Here is a 22,351-nt window from a genome sequence, read left to right on the forward strand (position 1 = left end):
GGAGATATTAGCGTTCACTATCAAATAGGTTTTCACAAGTTCACCCAAAACCTTCATAATTGTGTCTTTTTCAAAGGGCTTACACATTTTAAAAACTATCACTTCTGAGTTTTCTGGCTCTCCTCAAATAACCAACAACTTTGAGATTTTTATAGCTTAACCTCAAATAAAACCAAACAATGTAAATTACACAAATTGTAAAATACCTGATTTTCTCCTTCGTTGTAGTAGCCCAGAAGAACCAAGTTAGAGTAGAGATTTGAATGTCAAAGTTCAATGTCCAATACTCACTTTATAATGGTTCTAGGTTCTAATAGATTTTAAATTAAAATAAAAGGGCTAGCTCTAATTGATTTTGATTGCAGAAAAAGGAAAACAACAATTCCTCTTTTCAGATTAGATTGGAAAACAAGAAACAAAATCAATTAAGAAAGCTAAAGAAAGAGAATATTAAATATGCACACTTAGCTTATATGGAGCACCGACTTATCTCTTAGAAGGCCGAATTAATTTAGCTTGAAGTTCTTTAATTTCTATATATAATTATGAGATTTGTGCTCTATTTATAGGTGAGCAAATCACACCTTCGACTAGTCTAAGGACTTCTACGACTGGTCGTAGAACCAACAGATATTTAAAAATTTGGGCGCGATAAGATTTGACAATTTCATGACTGGTCGTAGGTGTCCTTCGACTGGTCGTAGGATCCTTTCGACTGGTCGTAGGATCCTTTCGATTGGTCGTAGGTGGCTGAATTTTAACGCTGTTCTTTGAGTCGTAGGTCTACGACTAGTCGTAGATGCAGTCGACACTGTTCCTACGACTGGTCGAACAGTCCCTAGGATTAGTCGAAGCCTAGCAGAAAATTTTTAATTTTCGTAACAAAGTTACGACTGATTAGGAAATGTTTAGACAGGTCGAAGCAGTGTTAGGACTAGTCGAACAAAGTCCAGCACTAGTCTTGGAATAGACCAAACTCACTTATATAAAATATATGAATTATGAATCCAAAATGGCCTACTCTAAAGGTCAACCTAAGGTCAGTCATACCTCAAAAGTGAAGTAAGGACATTGAAACTTTAGAGACAAGTGACCTTTGAAGGTAATAGAGCTTGAAGTCTTGATGTCGTTTAAACTTGAGAGCTTTTTGAGATCTTGAGATTGAACTTGAAAGCTTCTTGAGATTCTTAACTTGTGAATAGTGCTTGTCAACCTAAGTTGATCTTGAGTAGAGCATTGTTCTTCACAGATGCAAGCTTCATAACAGTTTCTTTGGCATCACAAATTTGACAACACAAAGGGCTATAAACTATGGCACTTACAATATCGACCAAGATTTTCCATTTCGACGTCCTCTTGGGCATGGACTGGTTGACTTTGATGAAGGCAGAAATCAACTATGACACTATATTTGTGAAAATATATGAGGACAACAACGCTTCCTTCACATTCCCAGTCCAGGTCAGCCATGAACGTAGAATTTTGTATTATGCTTCATTGGAGGAGGGTTATGATGGACCCTCGCTAACGTGCACTCCTGTGGTCCAAGACTTTGTTGATGTGTTTAAAGCCATACTTGGACTTCCTCCTCGATATGAGATAGACTTCACGATCGATTTGACTCCGGGTGCCACACCCATTTCCTTGCCAACTACCGCATGCCCTCATGTGAGATGGAAGAGTTAAGGTCTCAAATTGACAAATTATTAGAATCAGGCTTCATCCGACCCAGCGTATCATCGTGGGGAGCCCTGGTCCTATTTATGAAGAAGAAGGACAACTCATTATGATTGTGCATAAATTACAGGAGATTGAACCAAGTGACAGCTCAGAACAAATACCCGTTGCCCAGAATTAATGAGTTGTTCGACTAACTGATGGGTGCTATAACGTCTCAGAAAAATCTGTATAAAAACCCGAGTATCACCTCAGATAGAAATCACTCAGGACTAAATCCTTTAGAAATTAGACGAAATTAACTAAGTGTTAAATAAGATTAGCTGTGAAATTAGCTTAAACCACTTTAAATACAAACTGCAAGACCCAAAACTTGTAGAATCATTAACGCTATATTATCCTGAAATCTAGGATCAATTTCTAAACTTGGTTGCTCTCGGGAGCGCATCGAAATTCCATATCGGACCTAGACCGTGCGTCGAAAGTCTAATTTCCTCAAATTTGTACGGTTATGACCGCCATGTTGGAATTGGCAACCATCTCAGAAATCAAGTCCTAAAGGTATCCAAAAACGTATAACTTGAGCCTAGAGCGAAGTGTGTGAGAAACGCGAATACCATTGGGAAATGAACTTAGATTTAAGTGAATTAGGCCATTCGCTTGTAGGCCAAATTTAAGCTTTCAGACCATCAGAATCTAACATAAATATACCCTCGGATTAGAGAAATTTCCTAGCACAGGTCCATGTACTCGTGACCCTGATCGAGCGACAATGGGCGTTGAACTGAAACTGGTCCACCACGGTCGATCCATAAATTCGATCGGACTGAAAACTTAGCCCGACCTAGATCCAATTTCAGGGAGCTTAAGTCTGACCGCATGTAGAAAAGGGGCCTCCAGAACAGCTCTGTTGGATCGAAACAGTCACTATTTGGCTATAACCCAAGTATACCATGGCCCTGGGGCCATTCCCATAAGTTCTGTGCCTATATAAGTCCCTTAAACCCTCTCTCTCTCTCTCTCATTCCATACGAATTTGGAAAACCCTAAGAGAGAGAAGAGAGAAAAGAGAAGGAAAGAGAGAGAAAGTGAGACAGAGAGAGTTGGCGTTTGTTCCTAAGATTGCCTCGCCACTCCACGTGCTTAACTACCACTTCATTATCACTATTCTGGCAATTCTGATTCTGTTCGGTAAGAAAACCTAACCCTAATCTATTTTAGGGTTTCAAATAGTGTAAGTGATGAAATAGCTAACCTATTTCATGTTATAAGTAGCCGTCATGCCGTAGACAAAGACTTAGCATACAAACTGAGTTTGATACTCGTTTATCGGTGAAAGGTGCAGACTATAAATGTTTAGGTTATGGTTTTCAAGGCTTTCAATGTCAGTAATGATTTATGACTGGCTTGATTGCTATCACATGTGCTTAGATACAAGATTTTCCGTACATATGCTTATATATAGACTATGTTGATTTATAACACATTCTATATGTTTGTTGAAATGTTTGAATGAGTATGGAATTTGAACTCGTGCTTGCCATGATTATCCATCGTGGATATATGATTGTTGTATAGGTGACAACTCCTTGGTGAAAGGATTTGCCCTAATACATGTTATGACCAACATACGTCATGTATGTTGTAGTGTGTAGTCTAAGTGTTTGTAAAAATGTCTGAATGAGTAAATATTTAGTAAATTGTGTTTTATATGGGTATTGAGATAAGATTCTCAACTACCTTAGCTATGTGTATAAATCTTTCATGTAACTTAGATTATTTGATGCGATTTACGTATGAAATGTATAAGTGTGAAAGCATGTTTATTCGTACTTCATAAAAATGCTCAAGTGGTTCCCTTGCTTGAATTAATTGTTTATTATTGATATGCCTATCACATATGCTTTCTTGTTAGGTTTAAGTATGTTTGGGACTGCTACATAGTCCAGGCGATTGGTAAAGATTCCCGAGTTAGTGGCCAAGGTCGTTCTGCCACATCAGATGTGTTCGGGGAATTCGAGTCATATGCAGATTTGTCGACAGTGGTTAGGCCACACGGAGTGCTTACTCACTCTATGTCGACCAAGTCAATGTGTGCTCGTACTAACCGAGCTTGTCAAATAACCCGATTGACCCATTATATGTTCACCATGTATGGACACTACTGCTTAAATCTAAGGTACCAACTTACCAGTGAAGATCCTGTTTAACCTTGGTACCTCAATCTGATAAGACTCATGAGCCAGACATGATGGTGTTTGGGACACTGTGGTCGAGTTGTTGGCCTACGTTGGGGTGACGAGCCTCCCCGTAGTGACTAGTGAGCAACCCAAACTCATGAGCCAAATATGGTGGTGTATGGGACACTATATTCGAGCTGTTGGCCTACGATCAGGTGACAAGCCCGTAGTGACCACGAGTATACACTAGGGCTACACTAAGGTGACGAGCCTTTCCGTAGTAACCTCGAGTATAAACTAGGCCTACGCTGAGGTGATGAGCCGCTCCGTAGCGACCTGAAAACTGCCTATCATATGTGACTACTAGGATTGACGACCCTAGATGGATCAATGTTGGGTATATGATATAAAGGGAGGTACCTTAGCTTTCCAATCCTGCTGTATGAATATGTCAAATTAAGAACTTGGTTAATCATGCACATGCACCACATTGCATGTGCCTTTGGCATTGGAGTTGAGCACAGTGGGAGTGTTGCATGCTGTGATTGTGAGATGTTATCACAAGAGGGAGTGTAGGTAAGGGCATGCATCATTAACACATATCATCCTTACATTAACCAGAGTACTTAGGAATGCTTGTTGTATTGCTTTATCATTATTGCTTGACTGAATTGATTACATGTTAACCTTTGCTTTATAGCTCCACTGAGTTGATCACTCACTCCCACGTTCTGGGACGATGTTTTAAACACCAACCATACCCTGTTGTAGATGCAGATGATGGTGATGCTTTCGAGGCAGAGCCAATCTTTTACGACAATGAGGAGTTCTCTTATATGCAGCTATCAGGCGGGTCTATGTAGACCGTGTTCTGATCGACGGGGTTGCAGGGATGCTGTCCAGATGCCATTACACTTGTCATTTTACATTTTGGGGCACCCATGTATATTTATTTTTTCTATTTTGGGAGTATACATGTATATGTTTAACCTGGTAACATGTTCACACTTTGGTGACTTACAACAGTTTATACATTTTATATAATTATTATAGTCTTTCGCTTGCGTAATTTAACTCTCTCCGAAGTATGATATGTTGTTTGGTATAATACCACTCATGTTTAAGGCACTAATACAGACAACATTTAATCATCATTTTCTATGTTGCATAATTGATGTGTTGGAACTCGGGAGTTGGGCTCCTGCTCCACTCCCGATTTTCAAGGTGTTTCAAGTTGGTATCAGAGCATGATTTAGATTAAACTGGAGCTGAGTTATGGTCACATGACATACGCTGACGTATTTCGACATAGGAGGGTGTGAGAAAACATAGAAATGGATGTAGCATTCCCAACTCTGCTAAATGGCGAGATTGATTAAAATCGACCATAGAGATTGGATCCGTAGGCTTTTGTGATCATGTGGAATGATCCCAACACCTTTTTAGACCGTCAATCGACAGTTTTAGATGAGAATCTGGCCTATTCCACACTCAAACAAACCCAAAAATCGTGAATGTACGCAAGATAGGACCTGAAACAACGCAAACGGACTAGGGGGCCCAAACGGAGCAAAACAGGTGGATCCAAAGTGGACCTCGCACACATACGGCACCCTCGGGGGGGGGGATGCCATCGCCCATGGGGAGAGGGCTCGCCTAGATGTCCAGAGACCGGCGATGCCCTTGCTGGATCGGCGAGGCCTCGCCGCTCGCTCGGTCTGGGCCTGTCAGGCCGGCTCGTGTCCAAGGCTTGGGGGCCCACTAAAACGTGTGAGGACCCCTATAACTTTCCCATTTGCTCCCCTCTCCCTTAATACACCCCTCCAAGCTTTCCTTTTTCTTTAAAAGTCCTTTTTCCCCTCTCAAATCTCCCCTCCCTCATCATATTTTCTTTCTTTCTTTCTTTCCGTACACATCTCCACCACCTTCATCAAAACCCATCTTCCATCTCCTTCATTTTTCCCTTTTTAAACACACAAGATCATAGTTGTGTCTCATACTTCTCCAAAACCAACAATCCTCCTAATCCCCCATTGTTATTTCACTCAAATAGCTCTTTTTGAGCTCGTGGCGACAATTTTCTCCATCTCTACACTTCTTTCTCTTATGGGGAAGAAGAGGGCTTCCACGGACGAGGCTGGGCCTAGCCGCCCTACTCGTTCAAGGAGGCCAAGAAGCGCCGCTACAGGTACGAGTACCGATCGAGATATAAGGACAAAGCGAGACCTAGATCCCCAGGCTCCCCTTGAGAGAGCTCTACTGGCGGATCTATCCCATGGAAGATTTCAGGGCCGTAGGGTCTTTTTTGAAGCACACATAGACGAGAAGCTCTTTGGAGAATATCTGGTGATGGACTGCCTGGGGGATGCTGGGTGGAGTCTCATATTTGAGGGCAAGTTCCACGTGAATGTGAGCACTGTCTGAGCCTTCTACACTCATATATAGGAGCCAACGCTGGAGCCCTTGTAGTTTAAAATTACCGTGGGAAAGGCGAGCGGCCATAGTTGATGTTGGCTTGATAGCTCGACTCATGGGGATGCCGCTTGACGAAGTCCATACTAGTGAGAAGAGTCTTAGGAGTGCATGTGAAAGGGATCACCGTACGCGATTCCTTTGTGGCCAACTGGCCCACTAGAATCCAAACAATAGCCTCCTAGCATCCAATATGACCGATGACTTTCGTCTGCTCCACCACATCTTCACATACAACGTGTACCCAGGTGAAATAATCACAGCGAGTGCACGCACCTAATGTGTAACGCCCTGAAATTCGGGGGTCGAGCATAACTCAGCTCCCGAGTTCCAAAACATCACTTATGCAACATATTTAATGATGGATGTATGTTGACTGTATTAGTGCATAAAACATGGAATAGATTAAGCCAAAACACAGATATGATTCAGGGACAAGTGAATAAAGTAAGCGGAAGACTTATAGTAAAATGTGTACAAGTGTAAATCCCTGAATTACATATACAACCAGATCGTGTAAAAGTGTTATTTAACAAAATTATAAGTATCAAATTATATCATTTCAGTCCCTAAAATATATCCCAGAAATCCCGCGCATCAGACCGAGGCTCGCTAGAACCCGTCTGAAAACTGCATATAGGAGAAGGCATCCTCATCGTCATCCAGCTCCCGCTCTGCCTCAGACGTCGCATCCACATCTGCAACATCAGGGCCTAAGACAGTCTGGTGGGTGTTTAACACCGCCCCAGAAATGTGGGAGTGAGTGATCAACTCAGTGGAACAATAAGGCACTGGTTAACATGTTATCAGTTCAATCAAACAGTAATGATAAAGCAGGGTAAGTAAATAAATCCTAAGTACTCTTGTTAATGCAAGTATGAATGCAATATGATGCGTGCCCTCACGCGTACACCCTCAGCGTCTTCATCTTACGTTACGCATGACATCGCCTCAAAGTGCACCACATCTACAAAGCACATGCAAATGCGGTGCATGGATATGATTACCAAGTTGTTATTAGTCCAATTCATACAGCAGGATTGGGAAGCTAAGATACATTCCTCATATCACCATCCAAACAGTGATCCATACTAGGGTCGTCAATCCTAGATATCTCATACGATCATATAGTTGGGGTCGTAGCAAAGGGCTCGTCACCAATCAATGCACGCCTTTCATGCCCTTACTACCACAGATCGGCTCGTCACCTCCTTGCGGTATCCAGGTATGCTCGAGGTCACTACAAAGGGCTCGTCACCAATCATTGTAGGCCGACAGCATGAATATAGTGTCCCATACCACCATAATCGGCTCACGAGTTTAGTTGCTCACTGGTCACTACGGGGAGGCTCGTCACCCCAGCGTAGGCCGACAGCTCGACCACGGTGTCCCATACCACCATGTCCGGCTCATGAGTCTTAGCGGATCAGGTACCATGGTTATTAGGATTTCACTAGTAAGTTCGGTACCCTAGATTCAAGCAGTAGCGTCCATAAATGGTTAACATACATCGGACAATCGGGTTATTTGACGAACTCGACTAGCACGAGCGCACGTTGAATTGAACGACATAGAGTGCGCAAACACTCCGCGTGGCCAAACCACTGCCGCCAACTCTAATACGGCTCGGGTTCGTCTAATACGTCCTACGTGGCGAAAGCAATCTCAACCACGAATATAGGGTCAATTACCGATCTCCTGGACTAAGGCATAGTCCCAAACATCCTACACTACTACAGATATTCATATGGAATGTAAAACAGTAATGGAACAATAACTCAAATCATGGCACAAACGTATCTGAAGAATATCAACTTAACATAAATGTAAGCATAGGAGATGCTTGAATTTAAATAACTTGGAATGTAACTGCATAAAGGAAATCATGTGCATCAATAGGAGTATTGAGAATCACTTCTCAACGCCCACAATAAGTGTAATCAGTTACACATAGATCATTCATGCATTTCTACCAACACTTAACATACATGGAACAACATACATGGCGTATGTTGGAATACATGCACTTAGACAATTCCTTTTATCAAGGAGTCGTCATACATGCATCTAGCATACATACATGACAAATAATCATGGCAAACATAAGTGCATAATATATATGTATACGGTACTTTATAAATACACCTAGAATACATAAATCTCAATATAGCACATGCATATCAGGAAAGCAATGTAAACACAACATTTGGCATGTGAAATGTCATCCATAACAAGAATAAATCACTAACTGGGATTGAAAGCCTTGAAAACCATAACCTATACACTTAAAGTCCACACCTTAAGCGAAGAAAGAACCGCCGAGCTGATTTAGACGAGTTGTCTTCGTCAACGGCGCTAGAATACCCTAAAATAAGGATAGAAATGAGATACAACAACACCAAGTCTAGTCTAAGCTCTAACACAGGTTAGGGTTAGGTTAACTTACCCCAAAGGAACTTAGAATCGTCAGAAGAACGATTCAAAGTGAAGGTTCAAAGGTGAAGAAGAACAAGGAAGAATCAAGATGAATCACCAACCAATCTCTCTCACTAACTCTCTCTTTTCCACTCTCTTTCCAAGCTAGGGTTAGAGAAAATTCGTATGGAAATGAGAGCTAGGGTTTAAGGACTATATATAGGCCTTAAAATGATGGAAATAACCCTTGTCAAGGTATACTTAGGTTATAACCAAAGCATGCCTTTCTCGATCCAACGAAGCACTTCGGTGGGCCTATAAGCCACGAAAGGTCGGACTTAAGCTCATTGACCATGGATCTAGGTGAGGCTGAGTTTTCGTACTGATCAGATCTACAGATCAGCTTTGGCGGACCACACTCAATTCAACGGTCCCCGAAACTCGATCACGTCCACAAGCACTAGGATATGCCTGGGCCAACTATCCCGATCGGAGGGTGAAATTGGGTCGAAATCCAACGGATAGATTGCTCAAAATCATTGCGCGAGCAACACGACTCAGATTTCATAAAATCATATTTAATTTCTCACCATTCTCACCCTCTTCACTCCGGACTCAAGCAAATCGACTCAGGACATCATCTGGACTTGATTTTCGAGGTGAAGATCAAGCCCAACTCGGTGTGGCCCTTATGCTTTAAGATCATCGCTATCAGACTTTCGACACGCAGTCCAGGTCCGATCCAGATCTTCCAAAAATTCCCCAGAACAACTGGATTTAGCGATGGATCCCAGATTTCAGAGTAACATAGCGCTCACTAATCTACACGTTTAGAGCTATGCAGATACAATTTAAAGTGATTGATGCGAATTTCACAAGCAATCGAGTAAAGCACTAATTACCCCAAAACTACTACTTAAAGAAAGATTAGCACAAAAATTCCAAGGTCGTTACATAATGGTAGACTTTTTATACTGAGTTGGGTAGGGAGAGAAGCTGTGTGTGCCTACGTTTGTACTATGTACTGCTACAGATAGTGCAGACAGTGTGCTCTTCTAGGATGTCTGTTTCGCTCCCCTTCGACCAACTTATATGTAAGATTGCATGTGAATTCGCCTACAGACTTGGTGCAGAACTTCCTGTGCTGATCCATTTCATCAACGACACCACTCTCAACAACATGGAGATTGGGCCATGACAATGTCAGACTCGACTCGATGAGAGTGGGGATGAGACGGAAAGCGAAGAAGAGGAGAGTGATGAAGAAGGCAGAGATGAGTTAAGGGAGGAAGGAGAGCAGGAAGAGGAGGCCCAGGACATTGATGAGGGCTCTCCTCCTGCTACATAGGAGTACTTTGGTAATCGAGCTACTTTAGAAGCCTGTTTGGCTCAGATCGAGGAGGGCCAGGCTGCCCTGCGACAGGATATCACAGAGAACCGAGCCAAGCTCGTAGAGAACCGAGCCTTCATGAAGCAAAAATTCAGTAAAGTATCTCGCACCCTGAGAGCTATCCTATGCTGTCTGCAGGATAAGGGTGCACCTCCACCATCGCCAGATTCAGACGACTAGTTATACATGTAGTCGTCTTTGGTTTTGCTTTGTTGCTTGTTTCCTATTTTTATGAATAGCCTTAATAGGCTTAGTAGTGTGGTAGACTAGTTAGTATGCTTCAGTGTTTGAAGCCTTGCTTAGGTTAGCTCACATGCATCTTCTGTCATGATTATGTAATACTGTATCTCATGTATCGTGACAATTTTGTTAAATAAAATGTATGAAGTTTCTTTGAGTTATAATGTAAATGTCGTGTTGTTGAGTTTGTGAGTATGCTGAATCTGACCTGGGTCGCACCCTATGTTGTATATAGGGAATGCCACTTAAGGCCACAAGGAGCACGACACATTTCACACTTGGCGATTTGATTGATGGGGCACCTCCCCTAAGTGATAGCCAGATAGACCCCAGTTTGGGCCCGACTCACGACACTATGCCGGATTCTTAGCCAGCCACTGGCCCCACTAATGGGTCGACACCTGTTGCACCATCGATTCCTGAGTAAAATCGTGCGTCTACTTCGACACCGCACATGCCTTAGTCAGCTCCCCCTGCTGATAGGTTGGAGTAAATAATGCTCTTGATGTAGCAGTAGCAATAGCAGCATTAGCAGCAGTTTTTAGCCACCATTGCAGGGGTATTTGCCCAGAGCATGGGTGTGATTCCACCTGCACCTCTTATGCAGCCTGCTGGCCATATGAGCGCTAGTGGTCTGTTTGAGTGATTCCAGCGCTTCCGACCTCCTACTTTTGCAGATACTCACAGACCCGAGGAGACTGAATATTGGCTAGATCGCATCTCTAAGATGCTGAGGCTGCTGCACTGCACTGAGGTAGAGCAGGTGGAGTTGGTCACCTACATGTTTGAGAAGAGGCCAACTTATGGTGAGACAGCATCCTGCGGACCATTCCCATGGGGTATGTATGGATGTGGGAGGCCTACGAGACGCGCTTCCACGAGAAGTATTTCCCTCTCACTTCCCGTAATGAGAAGGAGAGTGAGTTTTTTTCACTTCCATTAGGGAGGGATGTCAATGGCAGAGTATGAGAACAGATTCATGGAGCTGGCCAGGTATGCTCCCCTGATATTGGCTGATCAGCCGATGCGGATGCAGTAGTTTTCTGAGGGTCTGCGACCCGAGATACGCTCGAAGATGTGTTGCGCTAGCATATCCACTTATGCTGAGCTAGTGGGCATGTCTTTATGAGCAGAGGAGGATGGAGACAGATTATCCCGCAGTCGCATTCCTATGCTTCCTAGGCCGCGACCCGAGTTACCGAGTAGGCCGTTCCTTGGTAAGAAGCCCCGTACAGACTCACCTCCCAGGCTTATGGCTCCACCGACATAGTCAAGACGACTTGATATATGGTGCACTTACTGCTAAAGGTGGGGCCATGATGACACGTACTGTTTCACCAAGATGAGGGACAACGACTTTACGCCCCCTCAAAGGATCAATCGTCGGATGCCACCACCTCTCTCGACTCCACCCCTACGGTCAGTAGCACCACATCCATCTTTTCAGCCGCCTCAATGGCCCATGGTACCATAGCCAAACCGTTCTCAGCAGGCTCGTGTGCACTCACTTGTAGCTGAGGCATCCGAGATAGCAATCGTAGTACCACTGGCTTTTGAAGCCACTGCGCATATTCAAGGTACACCAGTCTTCTTATTAGTGGACACCGGGTCCACCATCTCTATAATATCATGTGGAGTGGTCAAGCGACTAGGGTTGGAAACTAGTCCTATGGTTGGGGTGAGAATCCTTACCACCACAGGGACTTTCTTAGATGCTACCAGGACGTGTAAGGGTTGTTCAATAGACTTAGGGAGTAGAATAGTGTGCATTGACCTGATTATCTCTCCTTTGCACCATTATGACATCATTCTTGGTATGGATTAGCTCACGGAGGTGAAGGCAGAGATCGGCTGCCATACTAGAGTGGTGACAGCCCATGGACCAGAGGGCACGACCTTTACATTCTCAGTGCAGGTCAGTTGGCCCTATCGCATTAGTTGTTATGCTTCATTACTAGAGGAGGTTAATGGTCCAGCACTTGAGGACACCCCTATAGTCCAAGAGTTCTCAGACGTATTCATAAAGATATTTGGATTACCCCCTCAGCGCGAGATTGATTTTACCATCGATCTAGTGCCTAGTGCGACACCTATATCTCTTCTGACTTATTGCATGCCTCCATGTGAGATGGAGGAGCTGAGGAAACAGATCGATGATTTGTTAGATGCGGGCTTCATACGACCGAGTGTGTCTCCTTAGGGAGCACCTGTGTTGTTTGTAAAGAAGAAGGATGGATCTCTGCGATTGTGTATTGATTATCGCAGGTTGAACCAAGTGACGGTGAAGAACAAGTACCCTTTGCCCAGGATTGATGATCTGTTCGATCAGTTGAGGGGAGCATAGTATTTTTTGAAGGTTGATCTACAGTCAGGGTACCACCAGTTGTGCGTTAGGCATGAAAACATGTAGAAAACAACTTTCAGGACCAGTTTTGGGCACTATGAGTTCCTGGTGATGTCATTTGGACTCACGAATGCACCGGCCGTGTTCATGGATCTGATGAACAGGGTGTTTCGGCCGTACTTATACCAATTCATCATCGTATTTATAGATGACATCTTGATATACTCCAAGAGTCGGGAGGAGCATGAGAAATACCTGCGAGCAGTCTTCGATACTCTCAGGAAGAACCAGTTGTTTGCACAGTACAAGAAGTGTGACTTTTGGAAAGAAGAAGTCAAGTTCCTGGGACATGTGGTGTCTAAGAAGGGATAATTGTGGACCTTACTAAGGTAGCCGCAGTTCAGGACTGGGAGCAGCCTAGTTCAGTTACTGAGGTGAGGAGTTTTCTGGGCCTGGCAGGTTACTACCGACGATTCATTCAGGATTTTTCCAAGATAGCCAGACCGTTGTCTCATCTAACTCGAAAAGATCTCAAGTTCGCCTGGAATGAGAAAGTAGAAGTAGCTTTTTAGGAGCTGAAGGATAAGTTGATGTCCGCCCCTGTGCTAGTATTGCTAAAGCAAGGGGTCAAGTATACTATATACATCGACACCTCTCGAGTGGGTTTGGGTTGCGTTCTAATGTAGAAGGATAAAGTTATTGCCTATACATTGCGACAGTTAAGGAAACACTAGGAAAACTACCCTACGTACGATATAGAGTTAGCGGCCGTCATCTTTACATTGAAGCTTTAGAGACATTACCTCTATGGAGAGGAGTTCGAGCTCTTTTGCGACCACAAGAGCCTCAAATACATATTCACGTAGAGGGACCTGAATATGAGGTAGTGGCGATGGATGAAAACCTTGAAGGACTTCAAGTTTTAGGTCTCCTACCATCCTGGCAAGGCTAACCTTGTGGCAGACACGTTGAGCCATAAGAAGGCTATAGCCTTTGCGGCTCCGCTGATGATAGGTGAGTGGAACATGATGGAATTTGTGCTAGACTTCGAGCTGAAGCTTACTGTTGATGAGCCGTTCTAGAGCGTCGCTCATGTTCGTGCGCAACGACTTATCGATGACCAAATCATAGTGGCTCAGGGGGAGGATAAATGGTTAGTGAAGATGAGGAGGTGAGCTAGTGACGAAGAAGACTCTGAGTGGAGAGTTGGTACGGATGGAGGCTTACGTTATCGTGGCCGCCTATGCGTGCCAAATCTTCATGACTTGAGAAAGAAAGTTCTTGAAGCCGCTCACAATTCGAGGATGGTGATGCATCCTAGCAGTACGAAGATGTATCAAGATATGAAGAGGTCGTACTGGTAGGACGACATGAAGGTCCAACCTAAACCAAAACTTATAACCTAAACCCGAACCGAAACTTAAACCCGAACCTGAATTCCTAAACTTATAACCTAAACCTAAACTTAAACCTATAACCCAAACCTATTCTCAAATCCTAAAACCCATAACCTAAACCTATAACCTATAACCTAAACCAAAACCTATAACTTAAACCTGAACCGAAACCCGAACCCGAACCTGAATTCCTAAACCTTAACCTAAACCTATAACCTAAACCTAAACCTAAACCTATTATCAAATCTAAAAACCCATAACCTAAACCTAAACCTTAACCTAAACCTTTAACCTATTACCTAAACTAAAACCTATAACCTAAACCTAAACCTATAACCTAAACCTAAACCTAAACCTATAACCTAAACCTATTATCAAATCCCAAACCTATAACCTAAACCTAAACCTTAACCTTAACCTAAACCTATAACCTATAACCTAAACTAAAACCTATAACCTAAACCTAAACCTTAACCTAAACCTATTACCTAAACCTAAACCTATTACCTAAACCTATTATCAAATCCCAAAACCCATAACCTAAACCTAAACCTTAACCTAAACCTATAACCTATAACTTAAACCAAAACCTATAACCTAAACCAGAACCTGAACCCGAATTCTTAAACCTTAACCTAAACCTAAACCTAAACCTATAACCTAAACCTAAACCTTAACCTAAACCTATAACCTAAACCTATAACCTATAAACTAAACAAAACCTATAACCTAAACCCGAACCGTAACCCGAACCCGAACCCAAATTCCTAAACCTTAACCTAAACCTATAACCTAAACCTAAACCTAAACTTATAACCTAAACCTATTCTCAAATCCCAAAACCCATAACCTAAACCTAAACCTTAACCTAAACCTATAACCTAAACCCGAACCGAAACCCGAACCCGAACCCGAATTCCTAAACCTATAACCTAAACCTATAACCTAAACCTAAACCTAAACCTATAACCCAAACCTATTCTCAAATCCCAAAACCCATAACCTTATCCTAAACCTATAACCTATAACCTAAACCAAAACCTATAACCTAAACCCGAACCGAAACCCGAACCCGAACCCGAATTCCTAAACCTTAACCTAAACCTATAACCTAAACCTAAACCTATAACCTAAACCTATTATCAAATCTAAAAACCCATAACCTAAACCTAAACCTTAACCTAAACCTATAACCTATTACCTAAACTAAAACTTATAACCTAAACCTAAACCTATAACCTAAACCTAAACCTAAACCTATAACCTAAACCTATTATCAAATCCCAAACCTATAACCTAAACCTAAACCTTAACCTTAACCTAAACCTATAACCTATAACGTAAACCAAAACCTATAACCTAAACCTAAACCTTAACCTAAACCTATTACCTAAACCTAAAACCTAAACCTAAACCTATTACCTAAACCTATTATCAAATCCCAAAACCCATAACCTAAACCTAAACCTTAACCTAAACCTATAACCTATAACCTAAACCAAAACCTATAACCTAAACTAGAACCTGAACCTGAATTCTTAAACCTTAACCTAAACCCAAACCTAAACCTATAACCTAAACCTAAACCTTAACCTAAACCTATAACCTAAACCTATAACCTATAAACTAAACAAAACCTATAGCCTAAACCCGAACTGTAACCCGAACCCGAACCCGAACCCGAATTCCTAAACCTTAACCTAAACCTATAACCTAAACCTAAACCTAAACCTATAACCTAAACCTATTCTCAAATCCCAAAACCCATAACCTAAACCTAAACCTTAACCTAAACCTATAACCTAAACCTATAACCTAAGCCCGAACCGAAACCTGAACCCGAACCCGAATTCCTAAACCTATAACCTAAACGTATAACCTAAACCTAAACCTAAACCTATAACCTAAACCTATTCTCAAATCCCAAAACCCATAACCTAAACCTAAACCTTAACCTAAACCTATAACCTATAACCTAAACCAAAACCTATAACCTAAACATAAACCTTAACCTAAACATATAACCTAAACCTATAACCTAAACCTAAACCTAAACCTATTATCAAATCCCAAAACCCATAACCTAAACCTATAACCTATAACGTAAGCCAAAACCTATAACCTAAACCTAAACCTTAACCTAAACCTAAAACCTAAACCTAAACCTAAACCTATTACCCAAACCTATTCTCAAATCCCAAAATGCATAACCTAAACCTAAACCTTAACCTAAACCTATAACCAATAACCTAAACCAAAACCTATAACCTAAACCCAAACCGAAACCCGAACCCGAACCCGAATTCCTAAACCTTAACTAAAACCTATAACCTAAACCTATAACACAAACCTATAACCTAAACCTAAACCTTAACTTATAACCTAAACCTATTCTCAAATCCCAAAACCTAAAACCTAAAACCTATACCTAAACTTATAACCTTAACCTAAACTCAATTCCTTAAGCCTAAACCTATAACCTATAACCTAAACTCAATTCCCTAAACCTTATCCCTAAACCTAACCTAAACCTAAACCTATAACCTACACTTATAACCTAACTATAATATAAACCTGAAACCCAAACGTAAACCCGATCCCGAACCCGATTTCCTAAACCTAAACCTTAACGTATTCTCAAATCCCTAAACCTAAACCTGCACCTAATCCTAATCTCAACTCCCTAACCTAAATATAAACCTAAACTTATACCTATTCTCAATTCCCTAAACCTAAACATATAACCTAAACTTATAACCTAGCCTAATCTTAAAGCTATTTTCGTAAACTGACTGTAGTATTTTCATTGTAGAGATGGATAAGAGTTGCATGCGAGCTAAGAACAGGTTTAGCCTAGAGTATAAACAAGGGGTTCAAGAGTTCATGAAATTTACGTAAAATCAGGCAGATTCAAGGAATAGGATTAGGTGTCTATGTCGAAAATGTAAGAATATGATATATAAGACTTTAGACAAAGTAGAGGATGATTTGTTCATAGTTGGGATTGACCAGGGTTACACTTAGTGGATCCATCATGGTGAAGATATGACCCATAGAGTTGAGACCACTGAAGACCTTGCTGACCCAATTGTGTCAGATGACGAGGATGAAGGCGGTGACGAAATGCAAGATATCATAGGGGTTGTGTTTAGGGGAACAGCTGCGGATACTGATTTTGTAGCGACAAGCAGTAGCCAAGATATTCCTCCAATGGGTGATGTCGAATCAGAAAAGTTTAGTAGGTTGTTGAGGGATGCGTAACGTCCACTTTATCCTGGGTATGAGAACTTCTCCAAGTTGAATTTTCTTACAAAGTTACTTCATTTGAAGATAATATATCGTTGGAGTAACAAATGGTTCGATATGTTGCTTGAGTTGTTGAAAGAAGCATTACTGAACGGTGAGACATTGCCTAAGTCTCATTACGAGGCAAAATCCTTGATGTGAGACTTGGGCCTTGGTTACAAACTCATCCATACATGTATAAATGATTGTTTATTATATTGGAAAGAGCATGTAAAGGTTGAAGAGTGTCAAGAATGTGGAGAGTCTAGGTGAAAGTATGACAAAGCCAGGTGTAAGAAAATCTCGTAAAAGGTGTTAAGGTACTTCCCATTGAAACATAGATTGTAAAGATTATTTGTCTCATAAAATGGCTGAAGATATGAGGTGGCATAAGGAGAAACGTGTTCATGATGATAGTACACTAAGGCACCCTGTGGACTCTGAAGCCTGGCAAAATTTTGACAAGCAACATGATTAGTTTGTAGAAAATTCTCGTAACGTTCGACTAGGTCTTGCAAGTGATGGTTTTAATCCATTTGGTAATATGAGTAGATCGTACAGTATGTGGCTAGTGGTACTTATGCCCTACAATTTACCTCCTTAGTTGTGTATGAAGGAGTCATTTTTCATGATATCATTGCTTATTCCTAACCCAGGTCACCTGGGAATGACATTGATGTGTATTTGCGACCATTAGTAGACGAGTTAAACAAGTTGTGGAGTCAAGGTATACAAACGCTTGACACATTTACAGGATAGACATTTCGATTGCATGCAGCAGTCTTGTGGACAATAAATGACTTTTTCACGTATGAAAATTTGTCTGGGTGGAGCACGAAGGGTCAGTTGGCTTGTCCTATATGTGGTATTGACACTTGTTCATTATTATTGAAGCATGGTAGAAAAACGTGTTACATGGGCCATTATTTCTTCCTTCCGAACGATCATAGTTGGCACAGGAAGACAATGATCTTTGATGGAAAATAAAATCATAGGCCACCCCCGAAAGAGCTATCTGGAGAAGATGTGATACAACAACTGAGTAACATTGGAGAAGTTAGATTTGGTAAGGCATCGCACTTGAAGAAGAGAAAACGTACAGTATTAGACTATAACTAGAGGAAGAAGAGCATTTTTTTGAGTTTTCCTATTGGAGTGATCTGAAATTACGACACAACTTGGATGTCATGCATATTGAGAAAAATATATGTGACAATGTCTTCGGAACATTGATGAACATAGAGAAGAAAACAAAAGACAAATTCAAGGCTCGATTGGATCTACAAGCAATGGGTTTATGGAAAGAGTTGCACCTGCAATTACATAAAAATTCATATACTATACTAGCAGCCTGCTACACGTTGACAAAACTAGAGAGAAAGTGTTTATGTGAATACTTGAGATTAGAGAAGTTTCCCGATGGGTATGCGTTAAACATATCTTGATGCGTAAACGTTACGGACTGTAAGCTAACAGGAATGAAAAGACATGATTGTCACGTCCTTCTGCAATGCTTACTACCGGTTGCAATTCGTGGATTCCTGAGCAAGGATATCAGTGCGGTGTTGATTGAGTTGGGGATATTCTTTAAGGATTTGTGTTTGAAATTGTTGAATGTAGATGTTATTAAACGACTAGAGAGAGACATTGCCATAATCCTTTGCAAACTTGAAAGAATATTTCCACTTATATTTTTTGATGTCATGGTACACCTAGTAATTTACTTACCACACGAGCAGAAGCTTACAGGCCCAACACAATATCGTTGGATGTATCCGATCAAAAGGTGGTAGAATCTATTAAATTTTTTTATTCATTCCATAAACTACATATATCCATATTTTCATACATATAATATAGTGGTTTTGTGTACAGATACCTTCACACACTCAAACGATTTGTGAGGAATAAGGTATGACTAGAGGAGTCGATAGCTGAAGTGTACATTAATAATGAGTGCCTTACATTTTGCTCCATGTATCTTCATGACATAGAGACTAAATTCAACCGAGAAGATCGGAATGCCGATGAGGGGCAGAAGTATGAATAAGGACTCATATCTATATTTGCACATAACATTCGTCCTTTAGGATCCCCGACGTTTCAGGATATGGACCCTGAGGATCTAGCAAAGGCGCGGTAGTATGTGTTACATAATTGTGAAGAAATAGAGTCGTACTTGGAGTAAGTCTTTTCTCAATTATTGTTTTCTCTATATACGATGATCTTAATGTTTCTTGCTGATGACGTGTCATTTATGTGTATCGAACACATAAACGAGATGAAGTCCAAATTCTCCACAAATTATGATCGAATGCATCAGGATCAGTTTCCAGAATGGTTCGCCAAACGTGTAAGATTTCACATTATATCTCACCATACTTAGAATTTTTATTGTATTGCACATTATTTCAACCTAAGAAAATTTCTAAACAATTATATTCTGTACATGATAATAGATGAAGACGTTGCACACGAGAAACTTTGCGGATGTGTCTGATGCACTATACTCACTGGCGTGTGGCCCTGATAGACATGTATCTAGATATATAGGTTGTATTGTAAATGGGATTCGGTTACACATTGAAAAACGTGAGAAGTATAGGACCACATAAAATAGTGGGGTGGTTGTGAAGGGAACAAATGAGGAGGTTGAAATTGACTTTTATGGCATTTTGATGGATATTATTGAGCTGAGTTATTGTATAAGAAAGTGGGTGTACTTATTTAGATGTGATTGGTGGAATATTGAAAATAAGAAGTTGGGAATACAGACTGACAACTACTTTACGAGTGTAAATTTATCTCGAAGGTGGTTTAAGGACGATCCATTTGTCCTTACCAGCCAAGCCGAACAAGTATTTTACCTCGCTGACACCAAGTTAGGCGGCTCTTGGCACATGGTGCAGAAAATAAAGCGTAGGAACGTATTTGATGTTCCCGTACCAGAAGTTGAAGATAGCGAGGATAGGGGAAATGACACATCTAGAGTTAAATAACATATCAAGAAGACATGCCATCTAGGGATACAGGGACTGATTCAAGTGTTGATATTATTGTGGTGCAATTAGACAGAGATGATGTACCACCTGATCATGTTGATGCCTCAATAATACATGACATTGTTAGAGATGATAACAATTTCATTGATGACGATGTTGTAGACAATGAGGAGGAAATACTGATAATCGGTACTGATGGTGAAGGAGAAATAGCCCTAAGCGATAGTGATACAGACGACGATTATTAAATGTACACATGATTTACATGTCTTTTTTCAATTCGAATAATTTATGTATTCCATATATACGTGAAAATTACAAGTCATGATTAACTCCTTTTATTGACTTGTTTATAATCCACATTTGCAGTTGAGTCAATTTCTGATCATGCCCACTTCAAATCGGAGCGTAGCAGAAGCATGCAACATACTTCATTAGCTGTTGCAGATGGATGTTTCGGTCCTATCTTTTTCTAGTAGGGCCATAGAGATATCCGGTCTGATTGATGAGTGTAGAGCGGAATATATCGACGATGACTCAGAGGAAAGATTATACCATCTCAAAGAAATTCCGGGGCTGATGGAGATATATAACCGCGGGAAACGAGATATGGAAGATGCGACCACTTGCACATCTGAATGGAGTCTCGAGAAACCAGATTTCTCTTATTGTGACTAGCATGTTGGCTGTAAAAATGTCGAGTGCTTCACACAACATGATAAATGCTTCTGAAGCATACGATAACTTACGCAAGGAGTACTCCGGATAGTTTACCTCAAAGTTATTTCGTATTACAATGAAATATATGTATTTAACATAGAATGACAATGTGTAATAGAATTATCAATGGTTATAGATTAAAGTTTACAGTTTTATTATATTCTGCTTGCATTATAGTGTAATGGTCTAATCATATTTTAATCATCTCTATAAGCATAAATATAAATGCATTGTACTGTCAACACTACTTGTATAATGTTTTAGTATATTCCACTTGTATTGATATTGTTTAAATTTATAAGTTCGTAGCTCGCACATATTCAGTGATGGCACTAGGTGGGAGAGCACGTCATTCGTGCACTGGATCTACCCCTTCTACCCGTGATATGATGGAGCCTGTATTACCGTCACATATTGCATCGCAGGTGTCTGATCCCTCAGTCCCACATACACCAGACACTGCATATAAGTCTAGACATATATTTCTTTTAATCATTTCTATTTATGTTTAGACTTACATATTTCTTTTGCAATAGCATCGTCGACTAGCCGACGAGGACGTGGACCCACGCGTGGATTACTTTTAGAGCAACTTACGCGTGAGGGTAGGGTGACGGTATAGTTCCCACAGGACTGCATTAGACCTATTGGAAACAATGCCATGTTGTTTATGTCAGAGGTCGGTGTCTTATGTCGATCTTTAATCCCCCCACAATCCCCCATTGGGGAGACGTGACAGATGATGTGTAGCAGCTTATCTGTCAGCGCCTTCAGGTAAATTTTAGTAAATTAGAATTTATTTTATAAAAGTTCACTTATGATTAAGTTATTTTCTTAATAAGTTTATTACCTTAATTTACAAAAGTGTAGGATAAATTTGACTTGGATTTGAGTGTTCCGCACATCTCCCATGCCGCCGTTGATGACATGATCAAGGAGCGGTTCAAGGATTACCGTGGTAAGTTACATTAGCGGTACAAGCAGTGCACGAGCCACGAGGAGGTCGTACAGTCCGCACCGCCGCACGTGACCAATGAGGACTGGCGGATACTCTGCGATAGGTTTTCGTCTGATTCTTTTTAGGTAATATTTACATATTTACGATATCTTAATGTAATAATTAAATTCATAATTAATAATAATGTATTATGAATAATATGTTTAGAAGATAAGCAAAATAAATTCTAACAACAGGGGAAAGTTAGAAGTGAACCACGTAGCTGGTTCAA

At 41.0% G+C, this 22,351-nt stretch overlaps 1 long non-coding RNA gene across 1 annotated transcript in view; it reads left to right on the plus strand.

The window, feature by feature from the left end:
* Positions 1-22,030, plus strand: part of LOC131254054 (uncharacterized) — a 65,313-nt gene extending 43,283 nt beyond the window's left edge. Inside the window, exon 3 of the long non-coding RNA XR_009175462.1 lies at positions 21,993-22,030. This is a non-coding gene — a long non-coding RNA (uncharacterized LOC131254054). The remainder of the gene's footprint in view (positions 1-21,992) is intronic.
* Positions 22,031-22,351: the final 321 nt, after the last annotated feature.

Source organism: Magnolia sinica, chromosome 8 (assembly GCF_029962835.1).
Source record: "Magnolia sinica isolate HGM2019 chromosome 8, MsV1, whole genome shotgun sequence".
NCBI classification, from domain to species: domain Eukaryota; kingdom Viridiplantae; phylum Streptophyta; class Magnoliopsida; order Magnoliales; family Magnoliaceae; genus Magnolia; species Magnolia sinica.